Raw genomic sequence first — 26,227 nt, forward strand, 5'->3', positions numbered from 1 at the left:
AAAATCCCCTTTCTCCTCCGATAGAAAACTGTGCAGGAATGCTCTTGGCACCCCCAATAGCTCTATCATCCGGTCTCAGTTTTACAACATATCTCCTCTTGCCATTTAGATAATTGTATTTATTCTTCATTCTTCCCAAAAATTTAACCTCACTACAATACCGAGCTAAAAAATTGGAAACAGTCTCATCCGGAACTTTAGGGTTATACATGTGCACAACCACATACTTATATGTCTGCTGGAACAGAGGTTCCAGTGCAATAAACTCTAGGCATTTCAATTCCTTTTCTTCCTTCATTCGTACCAACTCCATGTAGACTCTCTGGCAAATACTCAAAGAAACAAAAGTGATATCATAAATTCCTTGTTTCTGAAAATCCTGCAGTGCCAATACATCCGTTACCTTCAAGCCATTAATGTTCTTCAAGACATCAACGCAAACTTGGTCCAAACCGATTTCTCCTTCATGACCTGCAGCCACCTTCAGACGGACCGAGTCCTCTAATCCACGTGTTTTCTCCACCATTTTTACAGCAGATAAACACAATCGCTGCTCAATCGCACACTAGGGCCCCACAAGGGGGAACCCCAGTCACAACTGCCCTCCAAACAACACCAGCAGCAGAAAACCACCACTGATCTTGCCAAAAGGCCGAGAAGCGATAACCAGAATTGGTTTCAAACTACGGAGCCACCCAAGGATCCTGAAAAGTCCATTTGTGGAGATGAGCTCCTGGACTCCCGTTAAGAAGACATGTTGTCAACCTCTAGATCCCTTACATGCCTGCACTTTTCGGCTTGCTGCTGCTGCAATCCACGCGTTTTAGATCTGCATAACTCCACCTCTTTAAACACAGCACCTTCACCCCCTGCTGTTCCCACCCGCCTCAACACCGTTGGAAGGGAGGAGAACCAATTAAGGCGGGGGGTGGGGTGGAACGAGCAGCTCTCTACCCTTAGCAGGAGGGCTCCTGATTACATACCTCTCCTGCTGCTGCTGCTGCTGGCTGTCCAGCAGCAGACTGAAGGTGGCTGCTGCTGTGCACAGGTATATAAAGGCTCAGAGCCTATTATGACACGCGCAGCCAGCGTTCCATTGCCACATTCCATCTACTGCAGGCAGGATACCTGGCTGGCTGAATGTCGCTGAGAAGCTCACAGAGACCGCCATAAGCAACAGTTTAACAGAATGCCACAGACTAATCAACCAAACTTTTTGGGTTGGGTTCTCTTTTATAGTCTGCAGGCATTAAATGAAAGAAGTCAGTGTTCCAGCAGAAGGAGACAACGTTTCAGAAAAGGCATTGTAGCAAACCAAAAAAGAAATTTTAAGCGCAGCAGAGTAACCAGCGCACATACCTGTTAGCTCAGGTGAGTTTAAAAGGCTGCTGTTGATAACAAGGGCATTTGCTAAATAGATGGTGTGTGTGCAACAATATACTGAAAGGTCAATTATATTGTGCAGCTTATCTCACCACCTGTAGTTATTTAGGTGAAAGCTCCAAAATGCTTGCCTAATATGTCTGTTTATCCAAAAGGAAGTAAAAAGGGAGAGCTAGAAAGATAGCATTGCATCACATTACATGGCAATGCAATGCACAGTTGCTGAAGTTGAACCAAAATGAGCTTGTAATCTGGCTTCTGCAACTTTGAACATGAAAAATCCAATGAGGAGAAGAAAAGCAAAGCCAAAGAGTCCATCCCAAAATCCGACAAACAAGCAAAATGAACAAAAAACATTGAATTCAATTCTTTCTGATTTTAGAAACTGCATTAAAGAAGGGGTGCACCGGTCCTGGAGATACTGCAATACCAGGTCAATGCGTGGAGTGGACAGAGCAAGCTCTTTTTCCATCTCCCTGTTCTAAAAATCCATTTAATATATGGTCCCCAGATAGGGGACGTATCAGATATTAAACTGATAAGAATAGATACTACACTTGATCTTAGCCAAAAGGCCGAGAAGCGATAACCAGAATTGGTTTCAAACTACGGAGCCACCCAAGGATCCTGAAAAGTCCATTTGTGGAGATGAGCTCCTGGACTCCCGTTAAGAAGACATGTTGTCAACCTCTAGATCCCTTACATGCCTGCACTTTTCGGCTTGCTGCTGCTGCAATCCACGCGTTTTAGATCTGCATAACTCCACCTCTTTAAACACAGCACCTTCACCCCCTGCTGTTCCCACCCGCCTCAACACCGTTGGAAGGGAGGAGAACCAATTAAAGCGGGGGGTGGGGTGGAACGAGCAGCTGTCTACCCTTTGCAGGAGGGCTCCTGATTACATACCTCTCCTGCTGCTGCTGCTGCTGGCTGTCCAGCAGCAGACTGAAGGTGGCTGCTGCTGTGCACAGGTATATAAAGGCTCAGAGCCTATTATGACACGCGCAGCCAGCGTTCCATTGCCACATTCCATCTACTGCAGGCAGGATACCTGGCTGGCTGAATGTCGCTGAGAAGCTCACAGAGACCGCCATAAGCAACAGTTTAACAGAATGCCACAGACTAATCAACCAAACTTTTTGGGTTGGGTTCTCTTTTATAGTCTGCAGGCATTAAATGAAAGAAGTCAGTGTTCCAGCAGAAGGAGACAACGTTTCAGAAAAGGCATTGTAGCAAACCAAAAAAGAAATTTTAAGCGCAGCAGAGTAACCAGCGCACATACCTGTTAGCTCAGGTGAGTTTAAAAGGCTGCTGTTGATAACAAGGGCATTTGCTAAATAGATGGTGTGTGTGCAACAATATACTGAAAGGTCAATTATATTGTGCAGCTTATCTCACCACCTGTAGTTATTTAGGTGAAAGCTCCAAAATGCTTGCCTAATATGTCTGTTTATCCAAAAGGAAGTAAAAAGGGAGAGCTAGAAAGATAGCATTGCATCACATTACATGGCAATGCAATGCACAGTTGCTGAAGTTGAACCAAAATGAGCTTGTAATCTGGCTTCTGCAACTTTGAACATGAAAAATCCAATGAGGAGAAGAAAAGCAAAGCCAAAGAGTCCATCCCAAAATCCGACAAACAAGCAAAATGAACAAAAAACATTGAATTCAATTCTTTCTGATTTTAGAAACTGCATTAAAGAAGGGGTGCACCGGTCCTGGAGATACTGCAATACCAGGTCAATGCGTGGAGTGGACAGAGCAAGCTCTTTTTCCATCTCCCTGTTCTAAAAATCCATTTAATATATGGTCCCCAGATAGGGGACGTATCAGATATTAAACTGATAAGAACAGATACTACACTTGATCTTAGCCAAAAGGCCGAGAAGCGATAACCAGAATTGGTTTCAAACTACGGAGCCACCCAAGGATCCTGAAAAGTCCATTTGTGGAGATGAGCTCCTGGACTCCCGTTAAGAAGACATGTTGTCAACCTCTAGATCCCTTACATGCCTGCACTTTTCGGCTTGCTGCTGCTGCAATCCATGCGTTTTAGATCTGCATAACTCCACCTCTTTAAACACAGCACCTTCACCCCCTGCTGTTCCCACCCGCCTCAACACCGTTGGAAGGGAGGAGAACCAATTAAGGCGGGGGGTGGGGTGGAACGAGCAGCTGTCTACCCTTAGCAGGAGGGCTCCTGATTACATACCTCTCCTGCTGCTGCTGCTGCTGGCTGTCCAGCAGCAGACTGAAGGTGGCTGCTGCTGTGCACAGGTATATAAAGGCTCAGAGCCTATTATGACACGCGCAGCCAGCGTTCCATTGCCACATTCCATCTACTGCAGGCAGGATACCTGGCTGGCTGAATGTCGCTGAGAAGCTCACAGAGACCGCCATAAGCAACAGTTTAACAGAATGCCACAGACTAATCAACCAAACTTTTTGGGTTGGGTTCTCTTTTATAGTCTGCAGGCATTAAATGAAAGAAGTCAGTGTTCCAGCAGAAGGAGACAACGTTTCAGAAAAGGCATTGTAGCAAACCAAAAAAGAAATTTTAAGCGCAGCAGAGTAACCAGCGCACATACCTGTTAGCTCAGGTGAGTTTAAAAGGCTGCTGTTGATAACAAGGGCATTTGCTAAATAGATGGTGTGTGTGCAACAATATACTGAAAGGTCAATTATATTGTGCAGCTTATCTCACCACCTGTAGTTATTTAGGTGAAAGCTCCGAAATGCTTGCCTAATATGTCTGTTTATCCAAAAGGAAGTAAAAAGGGAGAGCTAGAAAGATAGCATTGCATCACATTACATGGCAATGCAATGCACAGTTGCTGAAGTTGAACCAAAATGAGCTTGTAATCTGGCTTCTGCAACTTTGAACATGAAAAATCCAATGAGGAGAAGAAAAGCAAAGCCAAAGAGTCCATCCCAAAATCCGACAAACAAGCAAAATGAACAAAAAACATTGAATTCAATTCTTTCTGATTTTAGAAACTGCATTAAAGAAGGGGTGCACCGGTCCTGGAGATACTGCAATACCAGGTCAATGTGTGGAGTGGACAGAGCAAGCTCTTTTTCCATCTCCCTGTTCTAAAAATCCATTTAATATATGGTCCCCAGATAGGGGACGTATCAGATATTAAACTGATAAGAACAGATTTTTTGATTGAAGCTGCATCCAAGGCACTGAAAAATGTGACCGAAGTCACACCAAAACAGCGCACGAGGCGAGGATTCATGTGGACCCTTCCCGGAGGAGAGGGTCCCCAATAAACCATCCCCATCCCTCCGAGCCAGAAGGCCACAGCGAGGGTCAGGGATCTCCGATGCTCTCCCTAGCCGAAGCCGGAGAAGAGCCGTTTTCGTGCTCCCAGCTTCCATCTAGGCTGCCACCCTAGTGGAGCTGGAGCCTGTGTTGGTTTCTCAGCCCAAAGCTGACCGGACCTCCGACCGGGTTTATAAAAATTCCCCTTCCTAGCCCGGAGGCCAGGAATAGGGGGGGTTGCTCAGAAAGTATGATTGGCAAAGGTGCGGCGTGCTACGAAGCCAAGTCTTTCTGGGGTTCCCAGTCCCAGTAAGCTTGGACTCCCACCAGGGCGCCTACTCCTGGGGCACATTGCTCCAAAGCCCTCACACTTACCCAGCCTAGTGACTTCGATCCTGGATGGCCATGTTTTCCATCAGATAACTCTATGAGCCACCTGGCGTACTAACAAGTGCACCAAACCAGTGTGTAATATGCATCAATTTACTAGGGCAGCCCAAGGACAAAACTGCCTTTTCAAAAGATACTACACTTGATCTTAGCCAAAAGGCCGAGAAGCGAACAGATACTACACTTGATCTTAGCCAAAAGGCCGAGAAGCGATAACCAGAATTGGTTTCAAACTACGGAGCCACCCAAGGATCCTGAAAAGTCCATTTGTGGAGATGAGCTCCTGGACTCCCGTTAAGAAGACATGTTGTCAACCTCTAGATCCCTTACATGCCTGCACTTTTCGGCTTGCTGCTGCTGCAATCCACGCGTTTTAGATCTGCATAACTCCACCTCTTTAAACACAGCACCTTCACCCCCTGCTGTTCCCACCCGCCTCAACACCGTTGGAAGGGAGGAGAACCAATTAAGGCGGGCGGTGGGGTGGAACGAGCAGCTGTCTACCCTTAGCAGGAGGGCTCCTGATTACATACCTCTCCTGCTGCTGCTGCTGGCTGTCCAGCAGCAGACTGAAGGTGGCTGCTGCTGTGCACAGGTATATAAAGGCTCAGAGCCTATTATGACACGCGCAGCCAGCGTTCCATTGCCACATTCCATCTACTGCAGGCAGGATACCTGGCTGGCTGAATGTCGCTGAGAAGCTCACAGAGACCGCCATAAGCAACAGTTTAACAGAATGCCACAGACTAATCAACCAAACTTTTTGGGTTGGGTTCTCTTTTATAGTCTGCAGGCATTAAATGAAAGAAGTCAGTGTTCCAGCAGAAGGAGACAACGTTTCAGAAAAGGCATTGTAGCAAACCAAAAAAGAAATTTTAAGCGCAGCAGAGTAACCAGCGCACATACCTGTTAGCTCAGGTGAGTTTAAAAGGCTGCTGTTGATAACAAGGGCATTTGCTAAATAGATGGTGTGTGTGCAACAATATACTGAAAGGTCAATTATATTGTGCAGCTTATCTCACCACCTGTAGTTATTTAGGTGAAAGCTCCAAAATGCTTGCCTAATATGTCTGTTTATCCAAAAGGAAGTAAAAAGGGAGAGCTAGAAAGATAGCATTGCATCACATTACATGGCAATGCAATGCACAGTTGCTGAAGTTGAACCAAAATGAGCTTGTAATCTGGCTTCTGCAACTTTGAACATGAAAAATCCAATGAGGAGAAGAAAAGCAAAGCCAAAGAGTCCATCCCAAAATCCGACAAACAAGCAAAATGAACAAAAAACATTGAATTCAATTCTTTCTGATTTTAGAAACTGCATTAAAGAAGGGGTGCACCGGTCCTGGAGATACTGCAATACCAGGTCAATGCGTGGAGTGGTCAGAGCAAGCTCTTTTTCCATCTCCCTGTTCTAAAAATCCATTTAATATATGGTCCCCAGATAGGGGACGTATCAGATATTAAACTGATAAGAACAGATACTACACTTGATCTTAGCCAAAAGGCCGAGAAGCGATAACCAGAATTGGTTTCAAACTACGGAGCCACCCAAGGATCCTGAAAAGTCCATTTGTGGAGATGAGCTCCTGGACTCCCGTTAAGAAGACATGTTGTCAACCTCTAGATCCCTTACATGCCTGCACTTTTCGGCTTGCTGCTGCTGCAATCCACGCGTTTTAGATCTGCATAACTCCACCTCTTTAAACACAGCACCTTCACCCCCTGCTGTTCCCACCCGCCTCAACACCGTTGGAAGGGAGGAGAACCAATTAAGGCGGGGGGTGGGGTGGAACGAGCAGCTGTCTACCCTTAGCAGGAGGGCTCCTGATTACATACCTCTCCTGCTGCTGCTGCTGGCTGTCCAGCAGCAGACTGAAGGTGGCTGCTGCTGTGCACAGGTATATAAAGGCTCAGAGCCTATTATGACACGCGCAGCCAGCGTTCCATTGCCACATTCCATCTACTGCAGGCAGGATACCTGGCTGGCTGAATGTCGCTGAGAAGCTCACAGAGACCGCCATAAGCAACAGTTTAACAGAATGCCACAGACTAATCAACCAAACTTTTTGGGTTGGGTTCTCTTTTATAGTCTGCAGGCATTAAATGAAAGAAGTCAGTGTTCCAGCAGAAGGAGACAACGTTTCAGAAAAGGCATTGTAGCAAACCAAAAAAGAAATTTTAAGCGCAGCAGAGTAACCAGCGCACATACCTGTTAGCTCAGGTGAGTTTAAAAGGCTGCTGTTGATAACAAGGGCATTTGCTAAATAGATGGTGTGTGTGCAACAATATACTGAAAGGTCAATTATATTGTGCAGCTTATCTCACCACCTGTAGTTATTTAGGTGAAAGCTCCAAAATGCTTGCCTAATATGTCTGTTTATCCAAAAGGAAGTAAAAAGGGAGAGCTAGAAAGATAGCATTGCATCACATTACATGGCAATGCAATGCACAGTTGCTGAAGTTGAACCAAAATGAGCTTGTAATCTGGCTTCTGCAACTTTGAACATGAAAAATCCAATGAGGAGAAGAAAAGCAAAGCCAAAGAGTCCATCCCAAAATCCGACAAACAAGCAAAATGAACAAAAAACATTGAATTCAATTCTTTCTGATTTTAGAAACTGCATTAAAGAAGGGGTGCACCGGTCCTGGAGATACTGCAATACCAGGTCAATGCGTGGAGTGGACAGAGCAAGCTCTTTTTCCATCTCCCTGTTCTAAAAATCCATTTAATATATGGTCCCCAGATAGGGGACGTATCAGATATTAAACTGATAAGAACAGATACTACACTTGATCTTAGCCAAAAGGCCGAGAAGCGATAACCAGAATTGGTTTCAAACTACGGAGCCACCCAAGGATCCTGAAAAGTCCATTTGTGGAGATGAGCTCCTGGACTCCCGTTAAGAAGACATGTTGTCAACCTCTAGATCCCTTACATGCCTGCACTTTTCGGCTTGCTGCTGCTGCAATCCACGCGTTTTAGATCTGCATAACTCCACCTCTTTAAACACAGCACCTTCACCCCCTGCTGTTCCCACCCGCCTCAACACCGTTGGAAGGGAGGAGAACCAATTAAGGCGGGGGGTGGGGTGGAACGAGCAGCTGTCTACCCTTAGCAGGAGGGCTCCTGATTACATACCTCTCCTGCTGCTGCTGCTGCTGGCTGTCCAGCAGCAGACTGAAGGTGGCTGCTGCTGTGCACAGGTATATAAAGGCTCAGAGCCTATTATGACACGCGCAGCCAGCGTTCCATTGCCACATTCCATCTACTGCAGGCAGGATACCTGGCTGGCTGAATGTCGCTGAGAAGCTCACAGAGACCGCCATAAGCAACAGTTTAACAGAATGCCACAGACTAATCAACCAAACTTTTTGGGTTGGGTTCTCTTTTATAGTCTGCAGGCATTAAATGAAAGAAGTCAGTGTTCCAGCAGAAGGAGACAACGTTTCAGAAAAGGCATTGTAGCAAACCAAAAAAGAAATTTTAAGCGCAGCAGAGTAACCAGCGCACATACCTGTTAGCTCAGGTGAGTTTAAAAGGCTGCTGTTGATAACAAGGGCATTTGCTAAATAGATGGTGTGTGTGCAACAATATACTGAAAGGTCAATTATATTGTGCAGCTTATCTCACCACCTGTAGTTATTTAGGTGAAAGCTCCAAAATGCTTGCCTAATATGTCTGTTTATCCAAAAGGAAGTAAAAAGGGAGAGCTAGAAAGATAGCATTGCATCACATTACATGGCAATGCAATGCACAGTTGCTGAAGTTGAACCAAAATGAGCTTGTAATCTGGCTTCTGCAACTTTGAACATGAAAAATCCAATGAGGAGAAGAAAAGCAAAGCCAAAGAGTCCATCCCAAAATCCGACAAACAAGCAAAATGAACAAAAAACATTGAATTCAATTCTTTCTGATTTTAGAAACTGCATTAAAGAAGGGGTGCACCGGTCCTGGAGATACTGCAATACCAGGTCAATGCGTGGAGTGGACAGAGCAAGCTCTTTTTCCATCTCCCTGTTCTAAAAATCCATTTAATATATGGTCCCCAGATAGGGGACGTATCAGATATTAAACTGATAAGAACAGATACTACACTTGATCTTAGCCAAAAGGCCGAGAAGCGATAACCAGAATTGGTTTCAAACTACGGAGCCACCCAAGGATCCTGAAAAGTCCATTTGTGGAGATGAGCTCCTGGACTCCCGTTAAGAAGACATGTTGTCAACCTCTAGATCCCTTACATGCCTGCACTTTTCGGCTTGCTGCTGCTGCAATCCACGCGTTTTAGATCTGCATAACTCCACCTCTTTAAACACAGCACCTTCACCCCCTGCTGTTCCCACCCGCCTCAACACCGTTGGAAGGGAGGAGAACCAATTAAGGCGGGGGGTGGGGTGGAACGAGCAGCTGTCTACCCTTAGCAGGAGGGCTCCTGATTACATACCTCTCCTGCTGCTGCTGCTGCTGGCTGTCCAGCAGCAGACTGAAGGTGGCTGCTGCTGTGCACAGGTATATAAAGGCTCAGAGCCTATTATGACACGCGCAGCCAGCGTTCCATTGCCACATTCCATCTACTGCAGGCAGGATACCTGGCTGGCTGAATGTCGCTGAGAAGCTCACAGAGACCGCCATAAGCAACAGTTTAACAGAATGCCACAGACTAATCAACCAAACTTTTTGGGTTGGGTTCTCTTTTATAGTCTGCAGGCATTAAATGAAAGAAGTCAGTGTTCCAGCAGAAGGAGACAACGTTTCAGAAAAGGCATTGTATCAAACCAAAAAAGAAATTTTAAGCGCAGCAGAGTAACCAGCGCACATACCTGTTAGCTCAGGTGAGTTTAAAAGGCTGCTGTTGATAACAAGGGCATTTGCTAAATAGATGGTGTGTGTGCAACAATATACTGAAAGGTCAATTATATTGTGCAGCTTATCTCACCACCTGTAGTTATTTAGGTGAAAGCTCCAAAATGCTTGCCTAATATGTCTGTTTATCCAAAAGGAAGTAAAAAGGGAGAGCTAGAAAGATAGCATTGCATCACATGCATCACGGAATGAATTACCTATACGATATACTACTTGCTAGAGATGGGGTGCACCTTACGAAGACTGGAAAACATGTCTTTGGAAGTCGCCTTGCTACACTCATCAGAAGAGCTTTAAACTAGAACAATGTGGGAAGGGAAGCAAAAGGCCAGAAAAAGCCATACAGCTGACAAATACTATTGAGATCTCTGCTACTGGAAGTGGAAAGGAAGAACAAAGACAAAACAATTTAAATAATAAAAATATGGGAGAAAGAGAAACCAATCACAAACTAAAATGTTTTTATACAAATGCACAAAGCATGGGCAACAAACAAGGAGAATTGGAACTACTAATGCAGGAAAAGGAATATGATGTCATTGGAATCACTGAAACTTGGTGGGACGATACACATGATTGGAATAAAAGGCTAAAAGGATACAACTTATTTGCAAGAAACAGACTTGATAAACGAGGAGGAGGTGTTGCATTGTATGTTAGAAAAGCGTATATCTGCACAGAGATTGAAGCTTCAGAGACTGGGAGTTCTGTGGAAACTGTTTGGGTAAGAATACAAGGAGAGAACAACGGAAAGGACACCATTGTAGGCATTTACTACAGGCCACCTGGGCAAGCTGAAGATATGGATGAATTCTTTATGTATCAAATGACCAAGTTCTCCAAAAAATATGACGTAGTGGTCATGGGAGATTTCAACTATCCAGACATTTGTTGGGAATCTCTCTCAAGTAAAACTAACAGGTCAAGCAAATTCTTATCCTCTCTTGCTGACAACTTTATCTTCCAAAAGGTAGGGGAGAAAACAAGGGGATCTGCTACTTTGGATCTAATCCTTATAAACAGGGAGGAAATGGTTGAGGAGGTAAAGGTGGCTGGGACCCTAGGAGGCAGCGATCATGCTATTATAGAATTTTGGATAACTAGAGGAGGAAGACATGTGAAGACTCAGACTTCAAGGTTAGATTTTAGAAAGGCAGATTTTAAGAGACTCAGAAAGAGAATAGGAGGGATCCAATGGCTGGATGTCCTTAAGGACAAAAATGTCCAGGAAGGATGGGAAATTTTTAAAAATGAGATTCTCAAAGCACAATCGTTAACAATCCCGAAAAGTAGGAAGAATGGGAAGCATTTAAGGAAACCAGGATGGATGAACACAGAACTTAAACACATGCTAAAAAGAAAGAAAGAAATGTTTATTAAATGGAAAGAGGGAGGCATATCTAAAGAAGATTATAATGCAGTCTGCAGATCCTGCAGGGCACGTATCAGGTTAGCTAAAGCTGACAATGAATTAAGGCTTGCAAGAGATGTCAAAAGCAATAAAAAAGGATTTTGGGGGTATGTCAAAAGTAAAAGAAAAGTCAAAGATGCTATAGGATTTTTACAGGATGAAAATGGAGAAATGGTAAGAGAGGATGTTGAGAAGGCCGAACTTTTTAATTCCTATTTTGCATCTGTTTTTTCTCAGAAAGAAAATGTAACATCAACTGATCTTCACTGTCCTTTTAAAGGAATAGAGGAATCCAAGTTATCTGTAAACAGAAAGATTGTGAGGGAATATTTAGCTAACATAAATGAGTTCAAGTCTCCAGGTCCAGATGAATTACACCCCAGAGTACTGAAGGAGATCGTAGAAGAAATTTTAGAACCACTCTCCATAATCTTTGAAAATTCTTGGAGAACAGGAGAAGTCCCAGAAGACTGGAGAAGAGCAAATGTTGTTCCTATCTTCAAAAAGGGGAAGAAGGTGGACCCAGGGAACTATAGGCCGGTGAGTCTGACTTCTATACCAGGAAAGATCTTTGAACAAATTATTAAACAACATGTATGTAAGTACATGGATAAGAATGAAGTGATTAACCAGAGTCAGCATGGGTTTGTAACTAACAAGTCATGTCAGACTAACTTAATTTCCTTCTATGACAGAATCACTGACTGGGTGGATCAGGGAAATGCTGTAGATATAGTATATCTTGACTTCAGCAAAGCATTTGACAAAGTATCTCACACCATCCTTATTGAAAAAATGACCAAGTATGCAATGGACCAGGCAACTGTTAGGTGGATTCATAACTGGCTTAGTGATCGGACTCAAAGGGTGGTTGTAAATGGCTTCACATCCAGCTGGATGAATGTCTCAAGTGGGGTACCACAGGGCTCCGTCCTGGGACCTGTATTGTTCAACATCTTTATCAATGATTTAGATGAAGGAATTGAGGGTAAACTGATTAAATTTGCTGATGACACAAAGCTAGGAGGGATAGCTAATACTAGAGAAGAGAGAGAGAGGATTCAAAAAGACCTAAATAAACTGGAGCAGTGGGCAGCAACCAACAGAATGGTTTTTAACAGGGAAAAATGCAAAGTACTACATCTGGGCAATAAAAATGAAAAAAGCATATACAGAATGGGAGGAATAGAGCTAAGCAACAGTACATGTGAAAAAGACTTAGGTATACTAATAGATCATAGACTGAACATGAGTCAACAGTGTGATGCAGCAGCAAAAAAGGCAAATACAATTCTGGGATGTATTAACAGAAGCATACAGTCTAGATCACGTGAAGTCATTATCGGTCTTTACTCCTCTTTGGTCAGACCTCATCTGGAATACTGTGTACAGTTTTGGGCACCACATTTTAAAAAAGACATAGACAAACTGGAGCAAGTTCAGAGAAGAGCGACCAGAATGGTGACTGGTCTGCAAACCATGTCCTATGAGGAACGGTTGCAGGATTTGGGAATGTTTAGCTTGCAAAAAAGAAGACTGAGAGGAGACTTAATAGCTGTCTACAAATATGTCAAGGGCTGTCACATTGTAGAAGGATCATCTTTATTCTCATTTGCACAAGGAAAGACTAGAAGCAATGGGATGAAACTAAATGGGAGGAGACACAGATTAGATATTAGAAAAAACTTTTTGACAGTTAGGGTGATTAATGAGTGGAACAGGCTGCCACGAGAGGTGGTGAGTTCCCCTTCAATGGACGTCTTCAAACAGAGGCTGGACAGACATCTGTCTGAGATGATCTAGTGAATCCTGCTTTGAGCAGGGGGTTGGACCAGATGACCCAGGAGGTCCCTTCCAACTCTACCATTCTATGATTCTATGATTCTATGACATTACATGGCAATGCAATGCACAGTTGCTGAAGTTGAACCAAAATGAGCTTGTAATCTGGCTTCTGCAACTTTGAACATGAAAAATCCAATGAGGAGAAGAAAAGCAAAGCCAAAGAGTCCATCCTAAAATCCGACAAACAAGCAAAATGAACAAAAAACATTGAATTCAATTCTTTCTGATTTTAGAAACTGCATTAAAGAAGGGGTGCACCGGTCCTGGAGATACTGCAATACCAGGTCAATGCGTGGAGTGGACAGAGCAAGCTCTTTTTCCATCTCCCTGTTCTAAAAATCCATTTAATATATGGTCCCCAGATAGGGGACGTATCAGATATTAAACTGATAAGAACAGATACTACACTTGATCTTAGCCAAAAGGCCGAGAAGCGATAACCAGAATTGGTTTCAAACTACGGAGCCACCCAAGGATCCTGAAAAGTCCATTTGTGGAGATGAGCTCCTGGACTCCCGTTAAGAAGACATGTTGTCAACCTCTAGATCCCTTACATGCCTGCACTTTTCGGCTTGCTGCTGCTGCAATCCACGCGTTTTAGATCTGCATAACTCCACCTCTTTAAACACAGCACCTTCACCCCCTGCTGTTCCCACCCGCCTCAACACCGTTGGAAGGGAGGAGAACCAATTAAGGCGGGGGGTGGGGTGGAACGAGCAGCTGTCTACCCTTAGCAGGAGGGCTCCTGATTACATACCTCTCCTGCTGCTGCTGGCTGTCCAGCAGCAGACTGAAGGTGGCTGCTGCTGTGCACAGGTATATAAAGGCTCAGAGCCTATTATGACACGCGCAGCCAGCGTTCCATTGCCACATTCCATCTACTGCAGGCAGGATACCTGGCTGGCTGAATGTCGCTGAGAAGCTCACAGAGACCGCCATAAGCAACAGTTTAACAGAATGCCACAGACTAATCAACCAAACTTTTTGGGTTGGGTTCTCTTTTATAGTCTGCAGGCATTAAATGAAAGAAGTCAGTGTTCCAGCAGAAGGAGACAACGTTTCAGAAAAGGCATTGTAGCAAACCAAAAAAGAAATTTTAAGCGCAGCAGAGTAACCAGCGCACATACCTGTTAGCTCAGGTGAGTTTAAAAGGCTGCTGTTGATAACAAGGGCATTTGCTAAATAGATGGTGTGTGTGCAACAATATACTGAAAGGTCAATTATATTGTGCAGCTTATCTCACCACCTGTAGTTATTTAGGTGAAAGCTCCAAAATGCTTGCCTAATATGTCTGTTTATCCAAAAGGAAGTAAAAAGGGAGAGCTAGAAAGATAGCATTGCATCACATTACATGGCAATGCAATGCACAGTTGCTGAAGTTGAACCAAAATGAGCTTGTAATCTGGCTTCTGCAACTTTGAACATGAAAAATCCAATGAGGAGAAGAAAAGCAAAGCCAAAGAGTCCATCCCAAAATCCGACAAACAAGCAAAATGAACAAAAAACATTGAATTCAATTCTTTCTGATTTTAGAAACTGCATTAAAGAAGGGGTGCACCGGTCCTGGAGATACTGCAATACCAGGTCAATGCGTGGAGTGGACAGAGCAAGCTCTTTTTCCATCTCCCTGTTCTAAAAATCCATTTAATATATGGTCCCCAGATAGGGGACGTATCAGATATTAAACTGATAAGAACAGATACTACACTTGATCTTAGCCAAAAGGCCGAGAAGCGATAACCAGAATTGGTTTCAAACTACGGAGCCACCCAAGGATCCTGAAAAGTCCATTTGTGGAGATGAGCTCCTGGACTCCCGTTAAGAAGACATGTTGTCAACCTCTAGATCCCTTACATGCCTGCACTTTTCGGCTTGCTGCTGCTGCAATCCACGCGTTTTAGATCTGCATAACTCCACCTCTTTAAACACAGCACCTTCACCCCCTGCTGTTCCCACCCACCTCAACACCGTTGGAAGGGAGGAGAACCAATTAAGGCGGGGGGTGGGGTGGAACGAGCAGCTGTCTACCCTTAGCAGGAGGGCTCCTGATTACATACCTCTCCTGCTGCTGCTGCTGCTGGCTGTCCAGCAGCAGACTGAAGGTGGCTGCTGCTGTGCACAGGTATATAAAGGCTCAGAGCCTATTATGACACGCGCAGCCAGCGTTCCATTGCCACATTCCATCTACTGCAGGCAGGATACCTGGCTGGCTGAATGTCGCTGAGAAGCTCACAGAGACCGCCATAAGCAACAGTTTAACAGAATGCCACAGACTAATCAACCAAACTTTTTGGGTTGGGTTCTCTTTTATAGTCTGCAGGCATTAAATGAAAGAAGTCAGTGTTCCAGCAGAAGGAGACAACGTTTCAGAAAAGGCATTGTAGCAAACCAAAAAAGAAATTTTAAGCGCAGCAGAGTAACCAGCGCACATACCTGTTAGCTCAGGTGAGTTTAAAAGGCTGCTGTTGATAACAAGGGCATTTGCTAAATAGATGGTGTGTGTGCAACAATATACTGAAAGGTCAATTATATTGTGCAGCTTATCTCACCACCTGTAGTTATTTAGGTGAAAGCTCCAAAATGCTTGCCTAATATGTCTGTTTATCCAAAAGGAAGTAAAAAGGGAGAGCTAGAAAGATAGCATTGCATCACATTACATGGCAATGCAATGCACAGTTGCTGAAGTTGAACCAAAATGAGCTTGTAATCTGGCTTCTGCAACTTTGAACATGAAAAATCCAATGAGGAGAAGAAAAGCAAAGCCAAAGAGTCCATCCCAAAATCCGACAAACAAGCAAAATGAACAAAAAACATTGAATTCAATTCTTTCTGATTTTAGAAACTGCATTAAAGAAGGGGTGCACCGGTCCTGGAGATACTGCAATACCAGGTCAATGCGTGGAGTGGACAGAGCAAGCTCTTTTTCCATCTCCCTGTTCTAAAAATCCATTTAATATATGGTCCCCAGATAGGGGACGTATCAGATATTAAACTGATAAGAACAGATTTTTTTTTTTTTTTGAAAGCCCGAATTCGTGTACAAAACCCGAGTGCGCTTAAAAAAGTGACAAGTGCCACAAAAAAAGTGCACTAGGATGCTGGTCTTCTTGAAACCCTCTCCAAAAGGAGAAGGGTCCCCCAAACCATTCCCCGTCCCTCCGAGCCAAAAGGCCACAGCGAGGAACAGGGACAAAAAGCCACCTCCAGCCGAAGCCAGAGGCGACCCAATCTTACCCCCAGCACCTGCCCGAGTTCTCACCCGAGCAAGGCACTGGGAGCCAAAGACTGTGCTCCCCTCCCCGAAGAGGGGAGCCAACAACGCTCTCCTCCCGAAAGAGGAGAGCCAGGGGTTTCAGGGGGGAGCGGAACCTGATGGCCACACACTCCCCCCCTAGACCTGCCAAGAGAGGAACCCGTAAGGGAACCGCATCCCGACAAAATCCTAGTAGGACGTGACACACGTGAATAAGTGGACACACAGTGACAAAGAAATTAAATAAATAGTGAAGGTTTCACAGTATAATACTGCCCGGACCTTCGACCGGGAATTGAAAAATTCCCCATCCTAAGGCCAGAAGGCCCGGAATAAGGGTGTGTGCGAAGAAAGAAAATTTGAAGTGCTTGTGCAAATGTACCATAAACTCAAGTGGGGTTCCCAATCCCAGTGAGTTAAGGCACCCCAGGGTCACCACTCCTGGGGCACTTCACACTTCGGGCTTTCGATCTTCCCCGGCCCAATGGCGTCGATCCAGGGGTGCCATGCTTTCCACCAGATGACTATATTAGCCACCTGGCGTACTAACAAGCGCCTAAACCCCAGTGTGCATAATGTATCAATCTACTAGGGCGGCCAACATCCAAAACCGCCTTTTCGAAAGATACTACACTTGATCTTAGCCAAAAGGCCGAGAAGCGATAACCAGAATTGGTTTCAAACTACGGAGCCACCCAAGGATCCTGAAAAGTCCATTTGTGGAGATGAGCTCCTGGACTCCCGTTAAGAAGACATGTTGTCAACCTCTAGATCCCTTACATGCCTGCACTTTTCGGCTTGCTGCTGCTGCAATCCACGCGTTTTAGATCTGCATAACTCCACCTCTTTAAACACAGCACCTTCACCCCCTGCTGTTCCCACCCGCCTCAACACCGTTGGAAGGGAGGAGAACCAATTAAGGCGGGGGGTGGGGTGGAACGAGCAGCTGTCTACCCTTAGCAGGAGGGCTCCTGATTACATACCTCTCCTGCTGCTGCTGCTGCTGGCTGTCCAGCAGCAGACTGAAGGTGGCTGCTGCTGTGCACAGGTATATAAAGGCTCAGAGCCTATTATGACACGCGCAGCCAGCGTTCCATTGCCACATTCCATCTACTGCAGGCAGGATACCTGGCTGGCTGAATGTCGCTGAGAAGCTCACAGAGACCGCCATAAGCAACAGTTTAACAGAATGCCACAGACTAATCAACCAAACTTTTTGGGTTGGGTTCTCTTTTATAGTCTGCAGGCATTAAATGAAAGAAGTCAGTGTTCCAGCAGAAGGAGACAACGTTTCAGAAAAGGCATTGTAGCAAACCAAAAAAGAAATTTTAAGCGCAGCAGAGTAACCAGCGCACATACCTGTTAGCTCAGGTGAGTTTAAAAGGCTGCTGTTGATAACAAGGGCATTTGCTAAATAGATGGTGTGTGTGCAACAATATACTGAAAGGTCAATTATATTGTGCAGCTTATCTCACCACCTGTAGTTATTTAGGTGAAAGCTCCAAAATGCTTGCCTAATATGTCTGTTTATCCAAAAGGAAGTAAAAAGGGAGAGCTAGAAAGATAGCATTGCATCACATTACATGGCAATGCAATGCACAGTTGCTGAAGTTGAACCAAAATGAGCTTGTAATCTGGCTTCTGCAACTTTGAACATGAAAAATCCAATGAGGAGAAGAAAAGCAAAGCCAAAGAGTCCATCCCAAAATCCGACAAACAAGCAAAATGAACAAAAAACATTGAATTCAATTCTTTCTGATTTTAGAAACTGCATTAAAGAAGGGGTGCACCGGTCCTGGAGATACTGCAATACCAGGTCAATGCGTGGAGTGGACAGAGCAAGCTCTTTTTCCATCTCCCTGTTCTAAAAATCCATTTAATATATGGTCCCCAGATAGGGGACGTATCAGATATTAAACTGATAAGAACAGATACTACACTTGATCTTAGCCAAAAGGCCGAGAAGCGATAACCAGAATTGGTTTCAAACTACGGAGCCACCCAAGGATCCTGAAAAGTCCATTTGTGGAGATGAGCTCCTGGACTCCCGTTAAGAAGACATGTTGTCAACCTCTAGATCCCTTACATGCCTGCACTTTTCGGCTTGCTGCTGCTGCAATCCACGCGTTTTAGATCTGCATAACTCCACCTCTTTAAACACAGCACCTTCACCCCCTGCTGTTCCCACCCGCCTCAACACCGTTGGAAGGGAGGAGAACCAATTAAGGCGGGGGGTGGGGTGGAACGAGCAGCTCTCTACCCTTAGCAGGAGGGCTCCTGATTACATACCTCTCCTGCTGCTGCTGCTGCTGGCTGTCCAGCAGCAGACTGAAGGTGGCTGCTGCTGTGCACAGGTATATAAAGGCTCAGAGCCTATTATGACACGCGCAGCCAGCGTTCCATTGCCACATTCCATCTACTGCAGGCAGGATACCTGGCTGGCTGAATGTCGCTGAGAAGCTCACAGAGACCGCCATAAGCAACAGTTTAACAGAATGCCACAGACTAATCAACCAAACTTTTTGGGTTGGGTTCTCTTTTATAGTCTGCAGGCATTAAATGAAAGAAGTCAGTGTTCCAGCAGAAAGAGACAACGTTTCAGAAAAGGCATTGTAGCAAACCAAAAAAGAAATTTTAAGCGCAGCAGAGTAACCAGCGCACATACCTGTTAGCTCAGGTGAGTTTAAAAGGCTGCTGTTGATAACAAGGGCATTTGCTAAATAGATGGTGTGTGTGCAACAATATACTGAAAGGTCAATTATATTGTGCAGCTTATCTCACCACCTGTAGTTATTTAGGTGAAAGCTCCAAAATGCTTGCCTAATATGTCTGTTTATCCAAAAGGAAGTAAAAAGGGAGAGCTAGAAAGATAGCATTGCATCACATTACATGGCAATGCAATGCACAGTTGCTGAAGTTGAACCAAAATGAGCTTGTAATCTGGCTTCTGCAACTTTGAACATGAAAAATCCAATGAGGAGAAGAAAAGCAAAGCCAAAGAGTCCATCCCAAAATCCGACAAACAAGCAAAATGAACAAAAAACATTGAATTCAATTCTTTCTGATTTTAGAAACTGCATTAAAGAAGGGGTGCACCGGTCCTGGAGATACTGCAATACCAGGTCAATGCGTGGAGTGGACAGAGCAAGCTCTTTTTCCATCTCCCTGTTCTAAAAATCCATTTAATATATGGTCCCCAGATAGGGGACGTATCAGATATTAAACTGATAAGAACAGATTTTTTTTTTTTTTTTTTTGAAAGCCCGAATTCGTGTACAAAACCCGAGTGCGCTTAAAAAAGTGACAAGTGCCACAAAAAAAGTGCACTAGGATGCTGGTCTTCTTGAAACCCTCTCCAAAAGGAGAAGGGTCCCCCAAACCATTCCCCGTCCCTCCGAGCCAAAAGGCCACAGCGAGGAACAGGGACAAAAAGCCACCTCCAGCCGAAGCCAGAGGCGACCCAATCTTACCCCCAGCACCTGCCCGAGTTCTCACCCGAGCAAGGCACTGGGAGCCAAAGACTGTGCTCCCCTCCCCGAAGAGGGGAGCCAACAACGCTCTCCTCCCGAAAGAGGAGAGCCAGGGGTTTCAGGGGGGAGCGGAACCTGATGGCCACACACTCCCCCCCTAGACCTGCCAAGAGAGGAACCCGTAAGGGAACCGCATCCCGACAAAATCCTAGTAGGACGTGACACACGTGAATAAGTGGACACACAGTGACAAAGAAATTAAATAAATAGTGAAGGTTTCACAGTATAATACTGCCCGGACCTTCGACTGGGAATTGAAAAATTCCCCATCCTAAGGCCAGAAGGCCCGGAGTAAGGGTGTGTGCGAAGAAAGAAAATTTGAAGTGCTTGTGCAAATGTACCATAAACTCAAGTGGGGTTCCCAATCCCAGTGAGTTAAGGCACCCCAGGGTCACCACTCCTGGGGCACTTCACACTTCGGGCTTTCGATCTTCCCCGGCCCAATGGCGTCGATCCAGGGGGGCCATGCTTTCCACCAGATGACTATATTAGCCACCTGGCGTACTAACAAGCGCCTAAACCCCAGTGTGCATAATGTATCAATCTACTAGGGCGGCCAACATCCAAAACCGCCTTTTCGAAAGATACTACACTTGATCTTAGCCAAAAGGCCGAGAAGCGATAACCAGAATTGGTTTCAAACTACGGAGCCACCCAAGGATCCTGAAAAGTCCATTTGTGGAGATGAGCTCCTGGACTCCCGTTAAGAAGACATGTTGTCAACCTCTAGATCCCTTACATGCCTGCACTTTTCGGCTTGCTGCTGCTGCAATCCACGCGTTTTAGATCTGCATAACTCCACCTCTTTAAACACAGCACCTTCACCCCCTGCTGTTCCCACCCGCCTCAACACCGTTGGAAGGGAGGAGAACCAATTAAGGCGGGGGGTGGGGTGGAACGAGCAGCTGTCTACCCTTAGCAGGAGGGCTCCTGATTACATACCTCTCCTGCTGCTGCTGCTGCTGGCTGTCCAGCAGCAGACTGAAGGTGGCTGCTGCTGTGCACAGGTATATAAAGGCTCAGAGCCTATTATGACACGCGCAGCCAGCGTTCCATTGCCACATTCCATCTACTGCAGGCAGGATACCTGGCTGGCTGAATGTCGCTGAGAAGCTCACAGAGACCGCCATAAGCAACAGTTTAACAGAATGCCACAGACTAATCAACCAAACTTTTTGGGTTGGGTTCTCTTTTATAGTCTGCAGGCATTAAATGAAAGAAGTCAGTGTTCCAGCAGAAGGAGACAACGTTTCAGAAAAGGCATTGTAGCAAACCAAAAAAGAAATTTTAAGCGCAGCAGAGTAACCAGCGCACATACCTGTTAGCTCAGGTGAGTTTAAAAGGCTGCTGTTGATAACAAGGGCATTTGCTAAATAGATGGTGTGTGTGCAACAATATACTGAAAGGTCAATTATATTGTGCAGCTTATCTCACCACCTGTAGTTATTTAGGTGAAAGCTCCAAAATGCTTGCCTAATATGTCTGTTTATCCAAAAGGAAGTAAAAAGGGAGAGCTAGAAAGATAGCATTGCATCACATTACATGGCAATGCAATGCACAGTTGCTGAAGTTGAACCAAAATGAGCTTGTAATCTGGCTTCTGCAACTTTGAACATGAAAAATCCAATGAGGAGAAGAAAAGCAAAGCCAAAGAGTCCATCCCAAAATCCGACAAACAAGCAAAATGAACAAAAAACATTGAATTCAATTCTTTCTGATTTTAGAAACTGCATTAAAGAAGGGGTGCACCGGTCCTGGAGATACTGCAATACCAGGTCAATGCGTGGAGTGGACAGAGCAAGCTCTTTTTCCATCTCCCTGTTCTAAAAATCCATTTAATATATGGTCCCCAGATAGGGGACGTATCAGATATTAAACTGATAAGAACAGATACTACACTTGATCTTAGCCAAAAGGCCGAGAAGCGATAACCAGAATTGGTTTCAAACTACGGAGCCACCCAAGGATCCTGAAAAGTCCATTTGTGGAGATGAGCTCCTGGACTCCCGTTAAGAAGACATGTTGTCAACCTCTAGATCCCTTACATGCCTGCACTTTTCGGCTTGCTGCTGCTGCAATCCACGCGTTTTAGATCTGCATAACTCCACCTCTTTAAACACAGCACCTTCACCCCCTGCTGTTCCCACCCGCCTCAACACCGTTGGAAGGGAGGAGAACCAATTAAGGCGGGGGGTGGGGTGGAACGAGCAGCTGTCTACCCTTAGCAGGAGGGCTCCTGATTACATACCTCTCCTGCTGCTGCTGCTGCTGGCTGTCCAGCAGCAGACTGAAGGTGGCTGCTGCTGTGCACAGGTATATAAAGGCTCAGAGCCTATTATGACACGCGCAGCCAGCGTTCCATTGCCACATTCCATCTACTGCAGGCAGGATACCTGGCTGGCTGAATGTCGCTGAGAAGCTCACAGAGACCGCCATAAGCAACAGTTTAACAGAATGCCACAGACTAATCAACCAAACTTTTTGGGTTGGGTTCTCTTTTATAGTCTGCAGGCATTAAATGAAAGAAGTCAGTGTTCCAGCAGAAGGAGACAACGTTTCAGAAAAGGCATTGTAGCAAACCAAAAAAGAAATTTTAAGCGCAGCAGAGTAACCAGCGCACATACCTGTTAGCTCAGGTGAGTTTAAAAGGCTGCTGTTGATAACAAGGGCATTTGCTAAATAGATGGTGTGTGTGCAACAATATACTGAAAGGTCAATTATATTGTGCAGCTTATCTCACCACCTGTAGTTATTTAGGTGAAAGCTCCAAAATGCTTGCCTAATATGTCTGTTTATCCAAAAGGAAGTAAAAAGGGAGAGCTAGAAAGATAGCATTGCATCACATTACATGGCAATGCAATGCACAGTTGCTGAAGTTGAACCAAAATGAGCTTGTAATCTGGCTTCTGCAACTTTGAACATGAAAAATCCAATGAGGAGAAGAAAAGCAAAGCCAAAGAGTCCATCCCAAAATCCGACAAACAAGCAAAATGAACAAAAAACATTGAATTCAATTCTTTCTGATTTTAGAAACTGCATTAAAGAAGGGGTGCACCGGTCCTGGAGATACTGCAATACCAGGTCAATGCGTGGAGTGGACAGAGCAAGCTCTTTTTCCATCTCCCTGTTCTAAAAATCCATTTAATATATGGTCCCCAGATAGGGGACGTATCAGATATTAAACTGATAAGAACAGATACTACACTTGATCTTAGCCAAAAGGCCGAGAAGCGATAACCAGAATTGGTTTCAAACTACGGAGCCACCCAAGGATCCTGAAAAGTCCATTTGTGGAGATGAGCTCCTGGACTCCCGTTAAGAAGACATGTTGTCAACCTCTAGATCCCTTACATGCCTGCACTTTTCGGCTTGCTGCTGCTGCAATCCACGCGTTTTAGATCTGCATAACTCCACCTCTTTAAACACAGCACCTTCACCCCCTGCTGTTCCCACCCGCCTCAACACCGTTGGAAGGGAGGAGAACCAATTAAGGCGGGGGGTGGGGTGGAACGAGCAGCTGTCTACCCTTAGCAGGAGGGCTCCTGATTACATACCTCTCCTGCTGCTGCTGGCTGTCCAGCAGCAGACTGAAGGTGGCTGCTGCTGTGCACAGGTATATAAAGGCTCAGAGCCTATTATGACACGCGCAGCCAGCGTTCCATTGCCACATTCCATCTACTGCAGGCAGGATACCTGGCTGGCTGAATGTCGCTGAGAAGCTCACAGAGACCGCCATAAGCAACAGTTTAACAGAATGCCACAGACTAATCAACCAAACTTTTTGGGTTGGGTTCTCTTTTATAGTCTGCAGGCATTAAATGAAAGAAGTCAGTGTTCCAGCAGAAGGAGACAACGTTTCAGAAAAGGCATTGTAGCAAACCAAAAAAGAAATTTTAAGCGCAGCAGAGTAACCAGCGCACATACCTGTTAGCTCAGGTGAGTTTAAAAGGCTGCTGTTGATAACAAGGGCATTTGCTAAATAGATGGTGTGTGTGCAACAATATACTGAAAGGTCAATTATATTGTGCAGCTTATCTCACCACCTGTAGTTATTTAGGTGAAAGCTCCAAAATGCTTGCCTAATATGTCTGTTTATCCAAAAGGAAGTAAAAAGGGAGAGCTAGAAAGATAGCATTGCATCACATTACATGGCAATGCAATGCACAGTTGCTGAAGTTGAACCAAAATGAGCTTGTAATCTGGCTTCTGCAACTTTGAACATGAAAAATCCAATGAGGAGAAGAAAAGCAAAGCCAAAGAGTCCATCCCAAAATCCGACAAACAAGCAAAATGAACAAAAAACATTGAATTCAATTCTTTCTGATTTTAGAAACTGCATTAAAGAAGGGGTGCACCGGTCCTGGAGATACTGCAATACCAGGTCAATGCGTGGAGTGGACAGAGCAAGCTCTTTTTCCATCTCCCTGTTCTAAAAATCCATTTAATATATGGTCCCCAGATAGGGGACGTATCAGATATTAAACTGATAAGAACAGATACTACACTTGATCTTAGCCAAAAGGCCGAGAAGCGATAACCAGAATTGGTTTCAAACTACGGAGCCACCCAAGGATCCTGAAAAGTCCATTTGTGGAGATGAGCTCCTGGACTCCCGTTAAGAAGACATGTTGTCAACCTCTAGATCCCTTACATGCCTGCACTTTTCGGCTTGCTGCTGCTGCAATCCACGCGTTTTAGATCTGCATAACTCCACCTCTTTAAACACAGCACCTTCACCCCCTGCTGTTCCCACCCGCCTCAACACCGTTGGAAGGGAGGAGAACCAATTAAGGCGGGGGGTGGGGTGGAACGAGCAGCTGTCTACCCTTAGCAGGAGGGCTCCTGATTACATACCTCTCCTGCTGCTGCTGCTGCTGGCTGTCCAGCAGCAGACTGAAGGTGGCTGCTGCTGTGCACAGGTATATAAAGGCTCAGAGCCTATTATGACACGCGCAGCCAGCGTTCCATTGCCACATTCCATCTACTGCAGGCAGGATACCTGGCTGGCTGAATGTCGCTGAGAAGCTCACAGAGACCGCCATAAGCAACAGTTTAACAGAATGCCACAGACTAATCAACCAAACTTTTTGGGTTGGGTTCTCTTTTATAGTCTGCAGGCATTAAATGAAAGAAGTCAGTGTTCCAGCAGAAGGAGACAACATTTCAGAAAAGGCATTGTAGCAAACCAAAAAAGAAATTTTAAGCGCAGCAGAGTAACCAGCGCACATACCTGTTAGCTCAGGTGAGTTTAAAAGGCTGCTGTTGATAACAAGGGCATTTGCTAAATAGATGGTGTGTGTACAACAATATACTGAAAGGTCAATTATATTGTGCAGCTTATCTCACCACCTGTAGTTATTTAGGTGAAAGCTCCAAAATGCTTGCCTAATATGTCTGTTTATTAGTGTTGAGCATTCCGATACTGAAATATCGGGTATCGGCCGATATTCACTGTATCGGAATTCCGATACTTAATTCCGATACTTTTATAATATCGAATACCGGAATCGGAAGTTCCCATAATGCCTGCGCTCTGCAGTGTCTGTGAAGGATGACAAGCTGGATGGCAGCGCTCAGCTGCGATCCAGCTTGTCATCAGAATGCCATCCCAGCGTGGGAGAATTCTGCTGATTGTTTAAAAGCCGGCGGGCGGTAAAAAGCCGCCGGCTTTTAAACAATCACACAGCCCCATACTGCTTCCCCGCAGCCTCCCACCCCGATCCTCCGTTCCCCTCGCCACCTCCAATCCCAATCGTAAATTAGGACCGGGCGGGGAGCGCAGCACCAAGGAGCGAAGGACCCGGGCGGGGAAGCCGGCAGTGAAAAGACTTCACCGCCGGCTTTCCCGTTCTGTGCTGCGCTTTCCCGCCGGTTATTTCAAATGAACAGCTGAGGTATCAGGTGATGCCGATCAGCTGTTCATTTGAAGTAGCCGCGGTGCCCTCAGAGGGTTCATGTGAGTTCATGCTTGACTGCATGAACTCACATGAACTTTCCCACGGCCGCACAGGTCAGCCTCACCTCCCAGACCCGTCATGATTAGTGTGTGCGGGGTGTGTGTGTGCGGGGTGTGTGTGTGCGGGGTGTGTGTGTGTGCGGGGTGTGTGTGTGTGCGGGGTGTGTGTGTGTGCGGGGTGTGTGTGTGTGCGGGGTGTGTGTGCGGGGTGTCTGTGCGTGCAGGCAGACATAGGCCGATGTGACACTACTACTCCCATCGGCCTATGTCTGTCCCCCGTCCACTCGTGCCAGCAGGATCAGCTCGATGGGAGCAGTAGTTCCCATC

General features: G+C 45.4%; 13 non-coding genes and 4 pseudogenes across 13 annotated transcripts; all 17 read right to left on the minus strand.

Annotated features, from left to right (window-relative positions):
- Positions 1 to 1,779: 1,779 nt before the first annotated feature.
- LOC141231767 (U2 spliceosomal RNA) lies at positions 1,780 to 1,970 on the minus strand. Its single transcript, XR_012298077.1, has one exon. It is a non-coding gene; the product is annotated as a U2 spliceosomal RNA (small nuclear RNA).
- A 1,115-nt stretch (positions 1,971 to 3,085) lies between these two features.
- On the minus strand, positions 3,086 to 3,276 carry LOC141232234 (U2 spliceosomal RNA). Its single transcript, XR_012298492.1, has one exon. It is a non-coding gene; the product is annotated as a U2 spliceosomal RNA (small nuclear RNA).
- A 1,115-nt stretch (positions 3,277 to 4,391) lies between these two features.
- LOC141231814 (U2 spliceosomal RNA) lies at positions 4,392 to 4,573 on the minus strand. Its single transcript, XR_012298123.1, has one exon. It is a non-coding gene; the product is annotated as a U2 spliceosomal RNA (small nuclear RNA).
- A 524-nt stretch (positions 4,574 to 5,097) lies between these two features.
- LOC141231859 (U2 spliceosomal RNA) lies at positions 5,098 to 5,255 on the minus strand (annotated as a pseudogene).
- A 1,112-nt stretch (positions 5,256 to 6,367) lies between these two features.
- On the minus strand, positions 6,368 to 6,558 carry LOC141231718 (U2 spliceosomal RNA). Its single transcript, XR_012298029.1, has one exon. It is a non-coding gene; the product is annotated as a U2 spliceosomal RNA (small nuclear RNA).
- A 1,112-nt stretch (positions 6,559 to 7,670) lies between these two features.
- On the minus strand, positions 7,671 to 7,861 carry LOC141232236 (U2 spliceosomal RNA). Its single transcript, XR_012298493.1, has one exon. It is a non-coding gene; the product is annotated as a U2 spliceosomal RNA (small nuclear RNA).
- A 1,115-nt stretch (positions 7,862 to 8,976) lies between these two features.
- On the minus strand, positions 8,977 to 9,167 carry LOC141232237 (U2 spliceosomal RNA). Its single transcript, XR_012298494.1, has one exon. It is a non-coding gene; the product is annotated as a U2 spliceosomal RNA (small nuclear RNA).
- Positions 9,168 to 13,408: 4,241 nt separating this feature from the next.
- Positions 13,409 to 13,599, minus strand: LOC141232238 (U2 spliceosomal RNA). The gene has a single exon (XR_012298495.1). It is a non-coding gene; the product is annotated as a U2 spliceosomal RNA (small nuclear RNA).
- Positions 13,600 to 14,708: 1,109 nt separating this feature from the next.
- LOC141232239 (U2 spliceosomal RNA) lies at positions 14,709 to 14,899 on the minus strand. The gene has a single exon (XR_012298496.1). It is a non-coding gene; the product is annotated as a U2 spliceosomal RNA (small nuclear RNA).
- Positions 14,900 to 16,014: 1,115 nt separating this feature from the next.
- On the minus strand, positions 16,015 to 16,193 carry LOC141231844 (U2 spliceosomal RNA; annotated as a pseudogene).
- Positions 16,194 to 16,986: 793 nt separating this feature from the next.
- On the minus strand, positions 16,987 to 17,078 carry LOC141231884 (U2 spliceosomal RNA; annotated as a pseudogene).
- A 1,115-nt stretch (positions 17,079 to 18,193) lies between these two features.
- LOC141232240 (U2 spliceosomal RNA) lies at positions 18,194 to 18,384 on the minus strand. Its single transcript, XR_012298497.1, has one exon. It is a non-coding gene; the product is annotated as a U2 spliceosomal RNA (small nuclear RNA).
- A 1,115-nt stretch (positions 18,385 to 19,499) lies between these two features.
- On the minus strand, positions 19,500 to 19,682 carry LOC141231850 (U2 spliceosomal RNA). Its single transcript, XR_012298149.1, has one exon. It is a non-coding gene; the product is annotated as a U2 spliceosomal RNA (small nuclear RNA).
- Positions 19,683 to 20,475: 793 nt separating this feature from the next.
- On the minus strand, positions 20,476 to 20,567 carry LOC141231885 (U2 spliceosomal RNA; annotated as a pseudogene).
- Positions 20,568 to 21,682: 1,115 nt separating this feature from the next.
- Positions 21,683 to 21,873, minus strand: LOC141232241 (U2 spliceosomal RNA). Its single transcript, XR_012298498.1, has one exon. It is a non-coding gene; the product is annotated as a U2 spliceosomal RNA (small nuclear RNA).
- Positions 21,874 to 22,988: 1,115 nt separating this feature from the next.
- LOC141232242 (U2 spliceosomal RNA) lies at positions 22,989 to 23,179 on the minus strand. Its single transcript, XR_012298499.1, has one exon. It is a non-coding gene; the product is annotated as a U2 spliceosomal RNA (small nuclear RNA).
- Positions 23,180 to 24,288: 1,109 nt separating this feature from the next.
- LOC141232243 (U2 spliceosomal RNA) lies at positions 24,289 to 24,479 on the minus strand. The gene has a single exon (XR_012298500.1). It is a non-coding gene; the product is annotated as a U2 spliceosomal RNA (small nuclear RNA).
- Between the last annotated feature and the right edge of the window lie 1,748 nt (positions 24,480 to 26,227).

Source organism: Phyllobates terribilis, unplaced genomic scaffold (genome assembly GCF_046119375.1).
Source record: "Phyllobates terribilis strain yellow unplaced genomic scaffold, ASM4611937v1 Scaffold_538__1_contigs__length_1162401, whole genome shotgun sequence".
In the NCBI taxonomy this organism is placed as follows: Eukaryota; Metazoa; Chordata; class Amphibia; order Anura; family Dendrobatidae; genus Phyllobates; species Phyllobates terribilis.